This window comes from Chiroxiphia lanceolata, chromosome 3, assembly GCF_009829145.1.
Source record: "Chiroxiphia lanceolata isolate bChiLan1 chromosome 3, bChiLan1.pri, whole genome shotgun sequence".
In the NCBI taxonomy this organism is placed as follows: Eukaryota; Metazoa; Chordata; class Aves; order Passeriformes; family Pipridae; genus Chiroxiphia; species Chiroxiphia lanceolata.
Genome location: NC_045639.1, coordinates 52,074,182 through 52,093,876, shown reverse-complemented (window position 1 = coordinate 52,093,876; position 19,695 = coordinate 52,074,182). Strand labels below are relative to the sequence as shown.

General features: G+C 40.3%; 1 protein-coding gene across 3 annotated transcripts in view; it reads left to right on the top strand.

Moving 5' to 3' along the window:
- Positions 1 to 11,598: 11,598 nt before the first annotated feature.
- Positions 11,599 to 19,695, top strand: part of SYNE1 (spectrin repeat containing nuclear envelope protein 1) — a 298,629-nt gene continuing 290,532 nt past the window's right edge. The window contains exon 1 of one of the 3 annotated variants that reach the window (XM_032684535.1): positions 11,599 to 11,614. The gene's annotated coding sequence lies outside the window, so the exon portion shown is untranslated. Of the gene's footprint in view, positions 11,615 to 12,048; positions 12,167 to 19,695 lie in introns of those variants that run through there. The other 2 variants (XM_032684534.1, XM_032684533.1) reach the window with 2 other exon arrangements.

Sequence of the window (19,695 nt, the reverse complement as noted above, 5' to 3'; positions counted from 1 at the left end):
AAATAGTCTTTGAGGAATCATATGCCAGCACAGATACCGTTTTGGTTTGATTTAGTTAGGTTTACTGTGAGCATACTGCTTAATTTTCATGACTGCATTTGTTTGATAGATGAACAGATTAAAAATTCTTTTTCCATTTTTCTAGGCAAGTGGCTTATTGCAGTAAAAGTCTGCTTTCTGAGTCCCACTATAGGTATATGTGTAACTGAAGCAAAAAACAAGCAATATTTGACAATTATGGCCCCCTTCATCAGTTTACTAGTACAATTAAAAAAATCTAGTGGAAAAAACCCTTTTCTGAAGTTTAGAGCAAGAGGAAATCCTATGGGGAAGGTTAAGAATGGAGGCATGATGAACAATTGAAGGAAATTGCCTTTCAGTAGTCATGAATATTTAATGTTCCCTTCCTCTGGTTGATAGGATCACACCATAGTTATGAAGTATCCATTTATTCATACAAATCCAAAAAACTTCAAATGCAACTCATGAGGAAATTAGGTGGACTTGTATTCCTCTGAGTACTTTTGATTTGCCAAAGGAAAATTCAAATTTACATGAAGTCAAAATGTTCTTAAGTATATAAAGCCAAGATTACCCATCTAGAAAAGTACAGAGTGTCACAATATCTTATAACACTGTAAGTGAAGGCTTTGAGGACTATAAAGTCCATGGACAATGCCTCGTATGCCAACTTAGCTTGCTTATTTTTATTTTTAATTATTCTTATTTTCCCCGAGACAGCCTGTATGGCAATCCCAACTCTGTTGTACTTAAGTACACTAAGTACTTAAGTACTACACTATGCAAATAAATTACAGTGAGACTAGGTGATCTACATTTCTTCTTTTTTGTGGAAATGATCTTTTCCTGTACTCTGCAGGAAAATACCATGTTGAAAAGCAAAAGTTCAAGCTTCCAGTCATCGTTATTTTTTCTTTTGACAATTTTCTTTGACCTTCCCCTGAGAGCAGTATTTGAGGGTTAAAGACATTTCACAGGATGCATATCTGCCAGATCTGTTATCTTTGCCTTGCTTGTTGAGATGTAGTTTATTAGAGCAGGCCCATTACTTATTGCTGTAATGAGAAGATTGTGGCAGTAAGCTGTTTGTCTGTCTCACTTCACCTTAAGTAGAGAAGTAATCAAAAGCAAAACCAGGCACCTGATCAGGTTTTGGTGGGCAAAAGACAAAAGTCATGTCATGAAAGCTGTGCTTCCTTCAGCATACCCATGAGTTCCACAGAATTTCTGTCCCAAACTAACTACAGTATTTTGCTCTGATGGAAGACTGCTGTAATCATTCCTTCCGCATATCTTTTCCTTCTTATTTCAGTAAATCTAGTCATCCCAGCACTCTCCAGAGCCATAAAACACACAAATCTTTGCCCTCAACCTCACCCATATAGCCATCCTAGCCATCCAACAATCCCTGCTACTCCCTCTCTCCTGAGCACCCATACAAACTTCTGTACTTGTAACCTCCACGCTGCTGAGCACCCGAGTCCCTCTGCAAGCTAATCGGAGAGCTCCACAGAGAATGGAAATGCAATTATGGTCCTTTGGAAACTGGTGAATAATTAATTTAACCATTTTCTATTGCAGGTCATTAATTTTTACTGCTCTCAGATGACTTGCTGTTAGGGAGAGTAAGCTTAATAAGTCTTGTGCTGTAAGGGCTAGGAGTTGTGGACACAGCCATCCAAGCGTGGAGTGACTGCAGAAACTCCAGATATAGAAAATCATTTACCAGTAAGTACAAAGAGCTTGGTATTCCTTGAAAGAATGTATGTACACTTTCATGCATGCTTTTCAGTTTTACACTGATGAAACTTTCAGTAGAATAAGTCCTGATTTATTCTGCAAAAGACTTTAGGGACAAGCACATCCAAGATGTAGGAATTCTGAAGCAGACTTTCAGCATACAGAAATCTGCATCAGTAAATTGAATTACATGGACTTACAATCTTGATATGAATAATTAAAAAGACCGGGAAATAAAATAATGAGAGATGATGAAAATGTTAGAGAACAGACAGCTCACAAAAGCAAAGCATTCAACAAAATGACTACTTAAGAAAGAAAGCACAGTAGACTAAAATGTGGAATTAAAGGGCATACACCAGAAATAACTGCAAACCCTTTCAGGCAAAATCACCTGATCTAAGCCAAAGAGCTCTGGACTGATCAGGGAACAGTCCTAAGGCATAAGTAAGACTGTGCTGACTGGGCATGGATTTGATTTAAAAAATAGACAATATTGTGGAGATTTCAATAACGACAACCACCAGAAATGGTAAGGGGAAGCAAATAGGGGAATTAATGTCAGCAAGAATGCTTCCACTTTCCTATTTTGAAGACAAAGATAAGTCACATGTCTTTTGAAATAACAAGTATTTCCAGCTCTCAGGAATATAATTTGAAATTCTTGTGTGGTGATGACAACTTCCATCTGATCTTCAGATAAAATCAGAGAAAATACCCTCTGACTGACTGATTAATCACTTGCTACTTCCTTATTTTGAAGAACAGTCAATAAAATGAGCAGGCTGACTTTACCTACCTACTCCTCAGCAATAGAAAGAAGTCTGTTTGAATTTTTCTTGGGATGTGTTGAACTGGCTGGAGTTGGACTGAGACTTCTGAGATGAGAAAAGTGAAGTGGAACAGGAAGCATCTAATACGGTTTTCATCAGAAGACAACAGAAAACAAAAAAACAATCCCAAGGATCTAGAGGGAATCAATGCTGCGTTTTCCCTAGTCTACTCAGAAAATTATCAGGTGGCTCATCTCTAAAGCTGCTAGTTAAGGCATAGATTGAAAGACAGAAGAACTTGGTAGGGCTCTACCTTACTTTGAGGACTGGGAGTTCAGATTCAGCTGGATCAACAGAGGTATCTATGGTCTTCTTACAGAGGATCCAAAATCATTGTACCACTGGGCACGTTATCTGATTTGTGGTTAAAAGTGTAACATAGTTTCAGAGCCTTGTACTTGAATAGTACAGAAACTGTTCAAATATTTCCAAAAATTCCATTTTGGAACTAGGTAAGGAGAGCTCCTGAATCAAATAATAAAAATTAATTAGAAATGTCTCAATGTCATTTGGTTCTTAAACATTATATCTGGAACTTTGTGGCTCATAATATTGAAACATTGAAGAACGGAAAATCACAGAGTGGCCTTGAGTTGCCAAAGCTTGGGTAGAAACAAAATAACCCAAAAGAATTCAATGAAAAAGGCAGATATGGTCAACTCTACATAACCCTTATTCTTCCACCATTAAGCTGCTAATGACTGTATTGCTCTTTCTCTGTCCGGAGGATATGAGTCTGTAGCAAGTCTGTGCTGCAGAGTGTTGGTGGTCCAGGTAACTCTGTGGCAGATTGCCCTTTTATTTCTAGGGTGCTGCACTTCAAAGTCAGAGGTGCTAATCAAAACAGTGTCTAGTATAGTCATGACACAAAACTTGGAGGAGCTGTTGGTTCCCTCAAAGGCATGGAGGCCCTGCAGAGAGACCTCAACAAACCATATGAAGTTCAACAAGGGAAATGGCCATGTTCTGTACCTGGGATGGGGCAATCCTAGCTGTTCATACAGACTGGGGAATGAGATGCAGTGGAAAGAGACCCCGGGGTCCTAGTCACTGACAAGCTGAATATCAGCCAGCAGTGCCCTGGCAGCCAGGAGGGCCAACCATGTCCTGGGGGGCATCAGGCAAAGCATCGCCAGCCGGTCGAGGGAGGGGATTGTCCCTCTCTGCTCTGCACTGGTGTGGCCTCACCTTGAATATTATGTGCAGGTTTGGGCACCACAATATAAGATATTAAGCTTTTAGAGAGTGTCCAAAGGAGGGCAACGAAGATGGTGAAGGGCCTTGAGTGGAAGCCACATGAGGAGTGGCTGAGGTCACTTGGTCTGTTCAGCCTGGAGAAGAGGAGACTGAGGGGAGACCTCATCACAGTCTACAACTTCCTCATGAGGGGAAGAGGAGGGGCAGGCACTGGTCTCTTCTCTGGATGACCAGTGACAGGACCCAAGGGAAATGACCGAAGTTGTGTCAGAGGAGGTTTAGGTTGGATATTAGAAAAGGGTTCTTCACCCAGAGGGTGGTTGGGTACTGGAACAGGTTCCCCAGGGAAGTGTTCACAGCACCAAGCCTGATAGAGTTCAAGAAGCATTTGGATGATACTCAGGCACATGGTGTGACTCTTGAGAATGGCCCTGTGCAGGGCCAGGAGTTGGACTCAATGATCCTTGTGGGTCCCTTCAGCTTGGTACATTCTGTGATTCTGTGATATCCATCAATGCAACATGAATACAAAATTAGGCCTTTCTGTTCCCACAATATTTTATAAAAACTCTGTAACAACAACAAAAACACTCTCTGGAGAGAAATTTATGAAATCTCCAGAAATAAGCACTGAGGAGCTAGAATAAGCTGCGCTTTAATACCACAAATTTTACTCTGACTCTAACAAGCATCCGCAAACGGCACTACCAAAATCAAAGTGCATAGTGGTCCCCATAACATGGAGGACCAGCTTGAGGAAAGGTGATATTGACAGTTTAAAGGAAAACCCTGCAAGGATATAAATCACCAGTGTGCTGTCTGAGCTTCACTTTTAACTATAAAAATTAATTTTTAGATGTCAAAGAGAGACAGTTAGGAGAGATTTTTTACAAGAGACAAACTCTTCTAAAAGCTTGTTTTTCCTCCCAAGAACATCATTTCACAATGATTTGGTCTAGACAGGAAAATATATTCACCCAATGTAGTAATGTAGCAAGAAAGAGTTCCCTTGGGGACTTTCTGGGTCAGTGGAAGAGCATATTTACTGAATAATTATTGGGATGAATTTTTACTACTTTCTGTATTTTTGTGGCATATATATATTGCGGCACAGTATTTTTCTGAAATAAACACTGCGATGCAGAAGAGCTGTAGTCTTGAAACTACCTAACTTACTTGAAGTCACAGATGAACATGGGAAACATCCAGTGTAAAAAATATTCAGACATTGCAGAAATTAATGACTCACATGAAATGCAGCCACCTTCAGGATAAAGCACAGCACTGAAACAGTGGACACAGTTAAAGCTAAGAGATGGACAGCATGTAATTTGGGAAAAAAAACCCCAACATTTTGTAGTCATGATAATTTATTCTTTCAACATTGTTTGGCCTTTCTACCGGCCAATTAGAAATCTTGTAATTTCATTCTTATGTTTGATCTATCAGTTCAAAAAGTGTTTGTTCTTAGTAAGATCCTTGCCTTTTTCTATATGTGAGAGGTTTGTGTACCATCATTTTTCATTGTCTCTGTATTATGTTATACTCCTCTTACAACTTTTATTCTAAATCAGCATTTTTTTACAAAAGTTTTAACACTGTTTTAAATAACACCATCTGTTTTCATAGCAAACAACATGCTTCCTACTCATTTATGCTATTTGACAAGACATAGAGCTTCTCACTCCTGAATGAAAATGAACATGCTAAAAAGCATGGATGTCTCATAGAAGAATCCTGATGCTGTTCAGAAGAATTGCTGGTGCTCTGTCAACATCAAAAGGTACAAAATAATATCTGATAAATTTATTTCACAGAGATGACAGATTTCTGCCCATGGAAATTCTCATTAATACCAAGTTTCTCTTACCTAATCAGCTTAAGACATATTCAAAATGAAGTCAGGAAAGACTTTGTATAAATTCTTTCACTCACACATAGTGTACAGTGGCTCAGATACATGCTTTATCATTTAAATATTTAACATATTAAACATATTTAAAATATTTAATTTTAATAGGTTGGGTTTTTTTCATATGTTGCATCCAGACCACTATAGAAGTCAGAAAACATAGCTTTGGAACTTCAAGCATAATGACAGTGATGGAGAATAGCCACTGAGTGTCAGTGAGTCAATAGTCAAGTAATGACAGTGATGGATAAGAATCCTAAATGTGTTGACCACAGGTAACAAAAAATCATGGGACTATATTTTATGATCAGGGAGATAAGCTTCACACTAGACTCATATGCTGCTTAGAACAAATGAAGTCAGGCAAAGTGGTTCAAAAACCATTTCTTCTTAGAAAAATAATCCTTTTTCAAGGAGCACTGAGTGATCTTATCTGCCTTCTCATATTTTGGCAACACCAGATTTGCTTCTGTCAGGTGCTGTAGCTGCTTCAGGTGACACACCTAGCTTCTCAGCCCTTACTAAACGAATTGTTCTCCACTTCTGCTTAGGTGCCCTTTCAGATTGGACCTTAAAAGACAGCTCCACATTTTCTAATAACCCCAAGTTTCCCTCTCTTCCTACCAGGTTAGTCTTCTACTTTAGTCTCCAGATCATCATTTTACTGTGGCCACTGACATAGTCTGTGGTTTCAATCTTGTTTATTGTTTTTACCACAAAGATTTGTTGTTTGCCTGTATTATTGTATTTAAGAGAAGTCATTATTTTGATTTCTTTATAATTTAAGATGGATTGTTTTTCTGTTCACACATGTAACCCCAAGCAAGCAAAGAAATACAATTATTCTGCCTAGTGTTACATAACAGGAAGACAACTCACCAAGGTTTTATGACTTTTCCTGATATTTGTTTGTTTGAGATTGGTGCCAAATGAAAATCTGCCCAATGCTCTTCAAAGGCACAGTTCACAAAGACATCTTGTCTCTAATAGAATGTAAGGAAATTCAAAATAACTTGTTTTATGGCTGAAAGTTTCTTGGCCTGTTCCTGCAGCATCTTTTTAGCCCAACATCAAAGCAAAGATCATTTTGATACAGTCCACATGGTGGCACAATCTGATCATGATTGCTTTTTACTACTGGTTGATGATGAAGTTACTTTTATCATGTTTGACTGAATTTTTAAACTGCTAGACTGAGCTCATTCAGTACATATAAATCCTAATTAGGTATCTCTAAGATTTTATAATTTTGATAACTTCACTTACAAGAACATATATACCATGGTATGATATACTAGTTTAGGAGATAATTTTTTTCCTGATTTTTTTTACTACCCACATCAGTTGTGTAATCTCATGTTACTATATTAATTTATTTCATCACAATGCAAGGGAAGTTAAATGGTCTGTTGTATATACTTCATGTAATTCAGTATAATTCATGTTAGAGGGAATATATTCCTGGCTTCTAATTGTATCTTTAATTTATTGTCAAAGTTTACTCACCCAGATTTCATTACATTAAAATATAAAACATGAACACATATAAACCTGTTTTCATACAATATATATAACCTTTATGCAGAAAAATATCATGCAGTTTTACAGCTTATTGATTCTTGGAGAAATAAGGAGATATTTCAACTACCTTGGACTTCTGGAGGGCAGACTTCAGCCTGTTTAGGAGACTGGTTGACAAAGTCCCTTGGGAGGCAGTCCTGGAGGGCAAAGGAGACCAGGAAGGCTGGACGTTCTTCAGGAAGGAAATCTTAAATGCACAGGAGCAGGCTGTCCCCATGTGCAGAAAGACAAGCCAGCAGGAAAGGCTGTCCTGGCCAAACAGAGATCTTTGGCTTGAACCTGGGGAAAAAAAAGTGGTGTTCCACAGGTGGTGTTCCCCAGGGCTCAGTACTGGGGCCAGTTCTTTATTTAATATCTTCATCACTGATCTGGATGAGGGGATCAAGTGCACCCTCAGACAGTTTGCAGGTGACACCTGGTTGGGCAGGAGTGTTGATTTGCTGGAGGGTAAGAAGGCTCTGAAGAGGGATCTGAACAGGCTGGATTGATGGCCCAAGGCCAGTTGTATGAGGTTCAACAAGGCAAAGTGTCAGGTCCTGCACTCGGGTTAATACAACCCCATGCAGCACTACAGGCTTGGGCCAGAGTGGCTAGAAAGGTGCCCAGTGGAAAAGGACCTGGAGGTGTTGGTCCACAGCCACTGAACTTGAGCCAGCAGTGTGCCCAGGTGGCCAAGAAGGCCAGTGGTATCTTGGCCTCTATCAGAAATAATGTGGCCAGCGGGACTAGGGCAGTGACTGTCCCCCTGTACTTGGCACTGGCGAGGACATAGCTTGAATCCTGTTTTGGGTGTCTCACTACAAGAAAGACATTGAGGTGCTGGAGTGTGTCCAACAAAGCTAATGAAGGGTCTGGAGCATAGGTCTTATGAGGAGTGGCTGAGGGAGCTGGGGTTGTTTAGTTTGAAGAAAAGGAGGATCAGGGGAGACCTTATTTCTCTCTACAGCTGCCTGAAAGGAGGTTGTAGCAAGGTGGGTCAGTCTCTTCTGCCTAGTAATAAGTGATTGTACAAGAGCAAATGGCCTCAAGTTGCTCCAGGGGATATTTAGATTGGACATTAAGAAAATTTTCTTCATGGGAATGGTTGTCATGCACTGGAACTGACTGCCCATCTAAGTGGTTGAGTCCCCATCCCTGGAGGTATTTAAAAGACATGTAGATGTGATGCTTAGGGACATAGTGTAGTGGTGGACTTGGCAGTGCTGGGTTAACAGTTGGACTTGATGATTTTACAAGTCTTTGTCCAGACTAAATGATTCTTTGATTCTATGTTTATACAATGTTTATATATTTATGCTTGACACAGTACACGCGAAGTAGACGTAGAACTGCACACGTCTCTCAGGAGATGTGTGGCAATGCTTCAAGGTTGCACACAGATACTGTGTGGCAGTTTTTGACAGGAAGGAAGTGGCAACTACTGCTTGCTGCAAAACCTGCAGAAATAAGGGGGATGTTCTGTTGCTCAAACCAGTGTCACCATTCACAGTTGCAGCAAATGGACTCAAAAGAGACCAAGATACTTAAAGACATATCCTGTTCTGAACCCTGACAAAGAATCAAAAATTAAAAATGCCTTCCAGGAAGACACTTGTCTAGGTTGTGCTTTAAAATGCACATTTAAGATTCAAATTTCACTTCCTCCTTATGTGGTATGTGGTGCAAAGCTTTATTTCCTCCAAAACTTTTTGGTTCTGATATGACACTATCACCTACTGCAAGGTAGGCACATTACTTCTTGTTCTATGCACTGTGGATACTGAGAAGTGATTATTTCCTTCCTTTTGTAGTGCTCCTTTATGATTTTGAACACTTTTATATATCCCACCAATTTCTAATCCCTAGATTAAACAGCTAGTTCAATCTTTTCTTTTGGATTGCGCATTCTAGACCTTCCACAATTCTCTCGGCTGCCCTCTGGATTGTCTCTACCTGATGCAGATCTTTTTTTAAGTCTAGCAACCAAAAGTGGATCAGGTAGAGAGCGATACAACAGCGAGGCAAACTGAAACATCACTGTATCTCTTTTATAAGGAGTATTTCTCTTTTGAGGAAGAGTGCCCTAAATTCTTCAGTGCCAAAGACCTCATTCATGTCTGAGCTACAAGCAGCAGCCCTCAGGGGTGCTGTGCTGCCCTTGGCACAGAGCCATTGTTGGTGATATTTGCTGTATTTCCTTGTGGTGTGCAATGTTCTACATGAGTACTCAGAAGATGTGTTTTTTAGAAGAGGGACAGGTACTACCTTCAGTGCTTGGCCACCAGGGCAGTTCATCTGGCTGCCACCTGAGCTGAGGCCATCTTACCAGAGTGCTTTTGGAAGTGTGCTGTGCACTAAATAATTTGCTTTGATCACAGCAAGAGCCCTTTAATGACCTATGTTACTATACTACTTTTTCTTTCTTGTCTCTATGGTGGAAGCAATATTTACATTTCAAATTAACCAATGCCAACATCTAGTAAAGAATCCTCATTTATTATGACCATTTAAAATGAAGCATGCTTAAAATAAAAGTGAAAGTATACATTTGGACCAAGGAATTAATTCATTTTAAATGAATAAAAAATAACTGAATATGTTTCTTGTTTTTGCTTTCTGAAAATTCCCAGTCATGTTGACAGAGGATGCACAGAAAGTGAGGGGACCCATTGGTAGAACCACTATATATTAGCCAATCTATCTTCTTTCTTTCCAGAAGAGCTATTTGCAAATACCCTAGAGGCAACAGTTTCAGGTCATGATTTTTTAACAATTAAAAGCAAAATAAGAAAAGTATTAATGATAAACTGTAATACCTTGTCCCTAGGATAGCGAAGACAATTTTTTATTCCTAACAAAAAGAGTCTGGAAAAGTGCTGTGGAGCTTACAATGGCTGCCATCTTAGTTTGGAGGGACTTTGTAGTAAAAGGTAAACACCAGCTCTGCTCACAGGTGGAGTTGATTATTTTGTATAAGAACAGACAGGATGAACTGGAGTGTCATTACATTCTTATGTAATTATGAAGAGGAAGATATTTAAATAAGCCACATCTTCTTTTCTGCATATTAAAGGAAAAATAATTATACAGAAAACCAGTAAGGATTCTGTATTTTTCCTGCTACAACTGATAGGCAGAGCATATGTCAATGATTTTAGCTGAGCTTTTAAAACATACAGTGCAACATATAGTGCTGAAATTTAGAGAATTAAGGAAGCTTACACTAGCAAGGACTTTGCTGAACTGCTTCAAACAATAGTAGTATTATTATATGAAGTCTAAGCTTTTGCAGTGAAAATGCTCTCTCTCATGTCAATTACTCATACTCTTAACCTAGAAAAATAAAATAAAAAAGCAAAGTGAGGAATTTGTTCAGCAAAAAGATATATGTAGAAAGGAGAAACTCAAGCATGTCAGCATCCACTTCCTTTGCCATCTCTGATGCTGCAACTGGCATTGGGTAGAGCAAAGAAGCAGGACAAAGAGGTAAGAAAGAAAATGGATGAAAAAGCAGTTCCCCTCCTGCACAAAAAAACCCCAACAAAACAAATTAAAAACCCCTCAACCCTTCAAAAGGAGGAAAATTTCAGGTCCAGTATGCCTGGCTACACTCATTGTCAGGAAGAGGTAATTTTTGTGGATGGCTGGAGGTGACCTAGATATGCACATCCCAGTTTCACACAAATCTTTGCTGTAGCTCCTGGTATGTCTGCTTCTTCCATACAGGATCCTGTCTCCAAGTCTGTAATCCACAACTGTGTAGTGTCAGGATAGGTGCCTTAAGCGTAAGTGTTCCTATCACAAGGGTAGCACCAATGTTAGCATGACTAGTGCTAAAGGATGGGATGATGCCGAGTAATCTCTGCTGCCTAAATCAGATTCCACTTGTCCACTAAGTAAACACCCTGCATGCTAATGTTGTAGAATCACTGCAGCACTGCCAGAAAAGATGAAAACTAAGAGGTTCATTGGCACTGCTTCTCCCAACAAAATGAGCGTTTTTCTTTCCCAATGACACAGATTAGAGATGATCCATCCCGTAAGCAGAAAAATATCTTTGTCTCCTGCATGAAGCTAGCCTTAACGGTAACAATCAAAATGAAGGAGGGAAAAAGCCCAATTAGGTCATAGGGTTTGTGCAATGTCTTTGGAAGAGGCAGAATCACATTTTATACTAGTGGCATAAACACTGTTGCACGGCTAGTGTAGTTTGAGCTCAAAAGTGGCAGACCGTCTTGCTAGATCCTTCGAATATTTCTGTCCTGCTGCTGTTATGTAAGAGCTGGTGCCCCAGTTTGCTTGTGCAGCTCCCTGCCTTATGCGCGATGATGCTCTGGAGCCTACACCAAAGGTAATGCCCCTCCAGCACGCTATATATCGCAGCAATAATAATAGTAATATTACCAGTAATAGTAATTAGCAACGACAACTCAATGCACTCGTTCTCAGTAGTATTTCGGCTACTCGCCAGGGCGCACTTCGGGGGTGCCAAGGCTCGGGGCCGAGGCCGGTGCCTCATCCCCCCGATTCCCCGGCACAGCGGTCAGTGCGTCCGCCCCCGGACAAGCTGCCCCGGCTTTGCTGCTGCTGCAGCGGCGGCGGGGCGTGGCGGGGCGCGGCCCCCCCGCGATGCGCGCAAGGACAGCGGGCTCCGGGGCACGGCGGGGGGGCTGGGCTGCAGCCTGGAGGCGGCGGTGGCGGAGCGGGCTGGGGAGCGCCGCAAGGGTACGGCAACGCAACCCCCGCACACGCACCCGCGCTCCCGCCCTCTCCCCACCCCGCACCTGCTTCCTCGCCGTGGGCCGGTGGGGCGGGGCGGCGTGTTGTGCTCGGTAACCAGGGAGCTGCGCCGGGCGCGCCGAGGTGCGGTGCGGTGAGGTGCGGTGCGGTGCGGCGGGCGGAGGTAGGGGCGCGGCGGGGGCGCGGGGCCGGGGCGAGGGGGTCCTGGGGCTGCGGGTGTTCGGCGGGGGCCGCCGCCTCGGTGAGCCCAGGGTGAGCCCACGAGCCACTGGACCGCGGCCGGGAAGGAGGGAGCCCCATGGGGCAGCTTCTGCCGGCTGCCCACCAGCCGCCTTCTCCTCCCCAACGCCGAACTGTCTAGAGGTGAATCCGAAACTGGGTGCCGTGGTTTCGGAGTTTGTCCGTTTTCCGCAGTGGGTTTGAGGTTTTACCCTTTCGGAGTAGAGAACCCTGGCGGAGGGCTGTGGTGAACGTACGTGTGTTTTGCCGAGCTACCCGGTTTTATGCTCAGTCACACACTGCAGGCCAAAACGTAGTTAATCAAGGGGAATGTGACTATTCGTGTGCGCTCCCGTGAAGCCAGTTTCAGGCTGGGTTGCTTGCATTGATGATGCAAAAAGGACAAGTGCATCGCGACAGAGATGCATAGAGCCCATATGTTCCATGGCTTGTGTGGTAACTTCCTAGAGGTAAGACCTGCTGAAATACTCACAGTCAAGGTTGTTACTAGGATTTTCACAACCGTATTCATGAGGAAAAGTGCTTTTAAGGAATATTAGTAACCTGCCACAGAAGACCAAATTTTGCAAATTGATGAGGGAATATTTATGTAAATCATCTATGTGATGCTGAGGGAAACTCCAGTGCTCCTCCCTATAAGGGACTTATACCTATGTGACTTGTAGGAAAATAGTGTGTGGTGTTTCTGGCTGCTTGCCAGTACTTTTCAAGTGTGGAGCCTGTTGAACGATTCTTAACAGGCACGCGCTTTCTTGTAGTAGTACTAGTGATGGACTGTCTGCTCTCTATGATCTCTGATAACTAGTTCTGTGATTCCTGTGTGTATTTTTACATTTAAACAGATCCCAAGTTATAAATGCTGATGAGCTATGTTAAAATGTTGCCACTAGATAGAAAAAATCAGGGTGCTATGTCATTAAACTGGTAAGCAGAAATTCTTTTTTGTTTGTTGTGTGCTGAATGACATTAAATAAACCCTGGTTTATGAGGTACAGTGTTAAAATTTTGGAGTTACTCACTTTTTTTTTTTTCTCGTGGGAGTCAGGTATTGTCATTTGGGATGTTTAACATACTCCTTTAGGCACCAGTGTTTTCCTTTGGAAAAGGAGCTCTCCAGAATGAGCATGGTGCTGCATGTTGGAATAATTAAATTCTCATCTTGGAAAACTCTGCTAAATGTGAAAGCAGAAGGAATAACCCTTACACTTCCCTCCTGTTCTTTTAATTTTTGTTAATAATGTCTGGTTTAGTTTGTTTGTTTTATATTACCTTCAGGGATAATATGTGTCAATAGCAATTCTGTGTTGTTGAGTATAAAATACCAATGGATAGGTATTAATAACACATGAACCCTAATACATTTGAGATTTTCCTTTTTTTTGCAATTTTATTCTATTTTTACTTTGAGTTATTGTGATAAGTGTCAGTAATGATTTGAACTACTGCACATAATACTGACACAAGAATCTCATAATGTCTATACACCTCCACACAGCATTACTTTTTCTTTATTGAATATGAAAGTCCTCAAATATATTTATTTTTTTTTTTTTTTTTTTTTTTTTTTTGTGTACTTGACACCTTAGAAGCATCTTCCTGTGAACTTCACTAGAGCCATGCCGAGTTACACAGTGTATCAGTGAGTACACTGCTCAAAGAAACTAACGCTTCGATACCAGGTCAGGGAGAACAGAGGTGCTCAGGGAAAGAGGAACAACATCCTATTAGTGTTTAAATGCATTTGGGGAGAGGGTAAGAGTTCCTGGCCCTGAGGAGGATCTTCCTGGGTGAGACAGTGAACAAAGTATGAATCCCCGGAGAACTTCCAATGTCAGCACAGTTAGAGTGATTGTTGGAGGTCTACAGAGCTTCAGTGGATCAAGCCCCAAGAGGCATGCACGTACATTCGACCTTCAGACAGATACCCCATTGATCCATCTCAGTTATGCTTTGTTAAAGGAAGTCAGTTGTGGCTCATTTTTTTTCTTATCAAGTAGCTCTGTAGTTATTGGGAAAGTACGTACATCAAACATAAACATTTTTTTCCATACTTACTTGTTATCACGGTTAGTGACAAAACTTTAGAGTTTTTGTGTCTCCTTAGAGGTCACAAAACTTGTATCTTCTTCGAGGTGCAGTGGTGTGCCTCTGTAGCAACTGGACTTTTGCCTTTGTTTCACCCAAAGGCACAGATGCAATGGGGAAGACAGAGGTGTTTCTGTCTCCATTCATATGGCAGTTGTCTGCCCCGTGCTCACCAGTTATACTTAAGCTAGGTTTCTTGCTTGGGAAATGTGCGGGAATACCAAAGAATTGACGCTTACTTGCTTATCTCAAACTCGGTTGACCCACCCTTTCCTGAGATGCCTCAGTGTTTTTCTATTTTAGTGGTCTTTTTTTTTTTTTTTCTTTTCTCCTACGGATGTACCTCTGCAAGGGTCTTTTGCTAAAGGTCATATGATGCACAGAAATCCTAGGTGCCAATATCAGTATTAAAACAGAAAAATCAGAACGATTCTCCTCCTGTTAACCAGCTTACACGTAGATCTGGACTTCACTCTGTCCTATTCACTTGTGTTTTGTGACCTCTGATCTTAATCGTGGCCTGTCTTTGTCTGCGAAGATAGTAAGCTCTCTGAGGCAAGGATTATATCCTGTGTTTGTAGAAGGTAATGAGCTACTGATCCCAGTCTGCTGCTATTACCAACAGCTATATAACTATAATATATTCCCACAGAACTTCAATAACAGGATTACTAAATTGTAGTATAAGAGGTCTAACTCTTTGTATCAGTAAGACTGAATGACCTTTCTTTGAATGTATCTAACAATGTAGGTTCTGCCAATTTTTCTAAAAATAGCAAGTCTCTGCCTTTTATTTTCTCCTAGAACACTTTGCATTTTTGTTCAAATGACATTAAAGCTTTCAGACAAGAATCACACCACTGGATTTTGCCCATTCTCCCAAAAGACTAATAAAAACCAGACAATAAAGGTCACTTGCTGAAATGCAAATACCTACATAGATGTGTACATTACTAGGATTCTGCAAATAAATTTTAAATACTAGAGTACAATTATAGGTAAAACATAGAAGATTGTGTGCCATATATGCCGCAGATTTAAATGTCAGATGTGTAAATTTCCTTGATCTTCCAGATTATTAATTGCTGTTGCAAGACCTTCAAACTTCTGGAGAATAAAAAACTTTTGTTCAGCTCCAAAACATGCTGAAGGATAACTAGATGAACCAAAATAATCTGGAGTTCCAGAAAGGATCCAAACGTCACTCTCTTCTTCCCCACACTTCCCAAAAAACCAAATTTTGATACCCCCAGGTAGCTACTGCACATTGAGTCAGTGTGGGGTTGAATGGTCTGTGAGAACACTGTGTTTCAGTGTTCCTGTTTCAATGCATTCTTTGTCAGAGGTCGTAATTTTTCTCTTCTTCCATCTTTTTCTATCCAAAAGCAATCCACATAGTAGAGAAAGGAAGCACAGAGTGATAATATTGGGATTCAACTATCGAAAACACCTTTCAGAGCCAAAATCACATTTTCCATGATCTTATGTGGTGCACACTTATGTCCTATTGGACTTGGGAAAGTTCCAGTATCCACTGAATTTTGCTGCATTGAGTTTAAGTGAACAACTACAGATTTGCAGTTCAACCATCAGAAACAATTACCAAAGGGACTCCTCTGTTGGCCTAGATTTTGGAAGATCAGTGAGGAGATACCACATTTTCTCTGAGGATAGTATTAAGAATCATTTTGGATCACTCTACTCCATGTCTTTGTCCTAGCTCCTAATTTTAGTATATCCAGGAGGCATTAACTGCAGCTTGATAGGTTATTCAAATAAGTTACATATGGATTCTCAATCATAATCTACAAGTTATGTATATGTGGAATGGATTTTATTGAGTTTTTCCACTTTTAACTTTTATTTTATTTCAGATGGTGCTGATTCCATTTTTTATTGTGCCTTTGTCTATCAGAAATGTCTTCAGTGGAAAATCAGTATAATATCAACTGAGGCAAATTAATCTCTTCTTGATTTTATTTTATACTTTTACTTACTCAGCTAAGAACCATCGGCTTACTGTCTTTATTTCTCAGATGGTCTTTCAGTAAGCCTTTCTTCGTCCAGGTAGACAGCAAACACTATGGCAGTGCTCTTCACTTCTCATCCTTTGTTTCTGCCTGCTTATTTCTAAGTGATGGCTTTTCCAGTTATGTCTGGAGCAGTTTTATTCTGCCCTGCATAGGTGTACAGCTGCTAGACCTTGGAAAAAGACTAGCCTTTAAAGAAAACCCCAGCCTGCTTCACTGTGCTTTTCAGTCTAGTTGAGTTCTTTACTGATTTCTCTTTTATTTATTTTTTAAGCACTGTCTCTTAGATCATCTTCTGACCTGCTACATTGGATTATTCTTGTAATATTTTGGACTACCTAAATCACTTCCTTAATCAGAGCTATTTTCTATGATTAGCATTTTTTCCCACTATTTACTAAACCCCAACCTAAAATAGCTGGTTCTGTGATTGTTTGATATTTAAAAATGCAGTTATGACCTCCAGAATATTTTGGTTCCTACCTTATGTGAATCATTTATTCCTGACTTGCCATGAGGCTCATGCTGTCTCATAGGATTGCATCCATTCTAGCAGCGTCTATCAACCTGGCTACATTTCCATGACATTTTGGAAACTGAACCTGTGCATTAAGTGGAATTCTTGCACTGCAGCAGTAAACCATGCTCAGAAATTCTTTTCCTGGAGTTGTTGTTTTTTTTTGCTTGGTCAGTTCCGTGCAACTGTTGCTTGCCAGGGAAGTCTGCCTCTTTGTTCACCCCAACACTTGACCTTATTTCTGCTGTTTCTGAGATTTTGTTCAGTCCATGTGCTGTAGTTATTGTAGTTATTCCACTGTATTTCTTATACCTATGTAACATCTGATTTGAAAATGACTTCTAGCTGCAGGAGTTCCTTGAATTTATTACTCTGCTTATCATCCTCTCAAATATCTCTTTTTGAAATGTCCTAGATTAGAAACAGTCCTTTCACTGCCTGTCACCATTTCTTGCTCTCATCAATATCTTTACTTATTATCTGTGTTTATTATTGTTTGTCTGGAGTTTCTTTATCTATTGTTGCTATAATGAGAGTTTATAGAAGCGTAAAATTGTATTTTCGGGTACAACCATGCTTTTACATCAGTAGTTTCTTCTCCTGGCTGCTGTATGTGACATTAGCCCAGTGTACTGGGAATCAATCACAGAATGGTTACAGTTGGAAGGGACCACTGGTGAGGTCATCTGGAATCTGCAGTTTGTACCAACATGAAGTACAGTTGGAGAATTGTTTACTCTTCTTTTGGTCAGGTTTACCTTCAGCCATGTTGTACGTCTTATATGTTGCCTGCACCTAGCAGATGTCTCTGTTTTTCTGGAACTATGCTGCTGACAGGCAGGTCTGTTTTTCTTTAGTATGTTTTATAAACTTTAAGAAATAAAAGGTAAAATACAACCTGTGTTGCCAGTGGTATTCTAGTTTTACCAACAAAAGAAAAATATATTAACTTTTTTAATTCAAAGCGCTCCTGAGCACAATGTGAAAAAGAGGATTACATGAGGGACTCAGAAAAGTTAACCCACAATAGATGTAGTGTTTTTCTTATCTCTTCTATAGAAGAGAAGAATCCCACTTTTCTGGCATTTGAAGAGAATTTGAAGCCAAATGATTCTTATATGAGAGAAGAAGTTCACGTTTCCTCTTTTCATCCTAAAACCAGAGTACCAGGTTATTAATATAAGAAAATGTTATCAGTGTATACTTTATCTGTTAAATCCAGATAAGTGGCAAATGTATAAAAGATTTATCTAATTTATGTGCAAAACCATTCCATTTTACTCTCGTGAAACTCATCTTCATTCCATGTGTGTTTATTCAAAAAAAATTAGTAATTTATAATGTTGAATGCTAAAACAGGGAATAGCTAATGTAGTCCTTCAGGTTTATTCAGGCTAAGATTTATGGAATTTAAGCCATGCACTTTTTAAAAGCTTGTGTATTTTGAAAACATATCCATCTGAAGACACATCTTTGTGTCTGACACTGAAATGGAAAAGTCATTCCATTTATTAAAAACTATTTTGTGTAGCAGCTATGCACATATTTAAAGATTTTAATGCTGTAGTCTCTCAGTTAGAAAAAAAAAATATTTTGTTGAAGGCTTTAACTACTTGTAGAAGTCATCAAAAATTTCCTCTCTGCATTACACTGAACATTTGACTGTCCATGTAGGATTTTTTGTTCCGTGGAGCTGTAGATGTTGGCTGAAGACACATGGGAAGGGTGCATGAAGATTTGTTTCATCTATTCTGTTGATGTGTCACTTGCTATGAGCTGTGGTTTTCTGCCTGTGGAGGGGACTGTGCACACGATGAATCTTTCTTTCCTAACTTAGTGTCATCTTTAAAGGAGTTAATTTCCACTGCTTGCAAGCAGCTTTGAATGAGGAGATATATTTAGAAATGCACGTTCTTCCTATGAAGCATATAATTTAATATCAGCTAAATAAATTATTAATTGTATGTCTTCCATTTATTGCTGCACAGTGACTCAGCCTGCTGTATGAGTAGATTGAACATAGATCTCATACAATTTCTGAGACGCTTTTAACTTGGAGTTGGATCAGGATCTTCCACAGCTCCTCTAATCGCTCATTGTGCAGCTGATTTACACCAGCTCCGACAAGGTGTGAGTGGGCTGGGTATTCTGATATTGTTATTGCTATTAGCCAAAAACAATCAGACCGGCATTGTTAATACCCCTTATTCCTGCCTGAAGTTAGTCTAGCACCTTGCTATTAGAAGTTGCTGTACCTTCACAAGGGTGAGGTTCCTACCTGTCAGAGTGCCTTTCCATGCTTGGGAAGTGGTGACTGATATGCGTAGTCTCTGTGCACCCTGAGAAGGGTGTGGGGCAGAGCTTGGAAGGTGGGAAGAAGTAGGAAGAGAAGGAGGCCCCTGAAGGAGAGAGAAGACACACATGGGAAGAGAATAAGAATATGAGCATCCAGGTGTCATATGTCTGCATATGCAGACATATGCCAAAAGAACAATGTGTCTGGAGTAGGTATTAGTACCACTGTGGCCATGGCACGTAAGAGCACAGCCCAAGGACATGGGTGGACTTTGTGGTCTGTTCTACACTGTCATCCATGACAAGCGTGCTTCCCTCAGCTCCACTGATTTAAAGCCAGCTTTGGTCTGTTAAGCTGAACAGCATTTACACATCCAAAATACAATGTAAACATACAATAAAAACATCAGTAAGAGGGAAAGCAGGAAGTTCCTTGGGTCAGGCATAGTTTGAAGGGTCAGAAAAGGAAATGTTGAAATGTAATTTCCTCTGGAAGCCCTTACATGTTGACACAGCTCCTTTGGG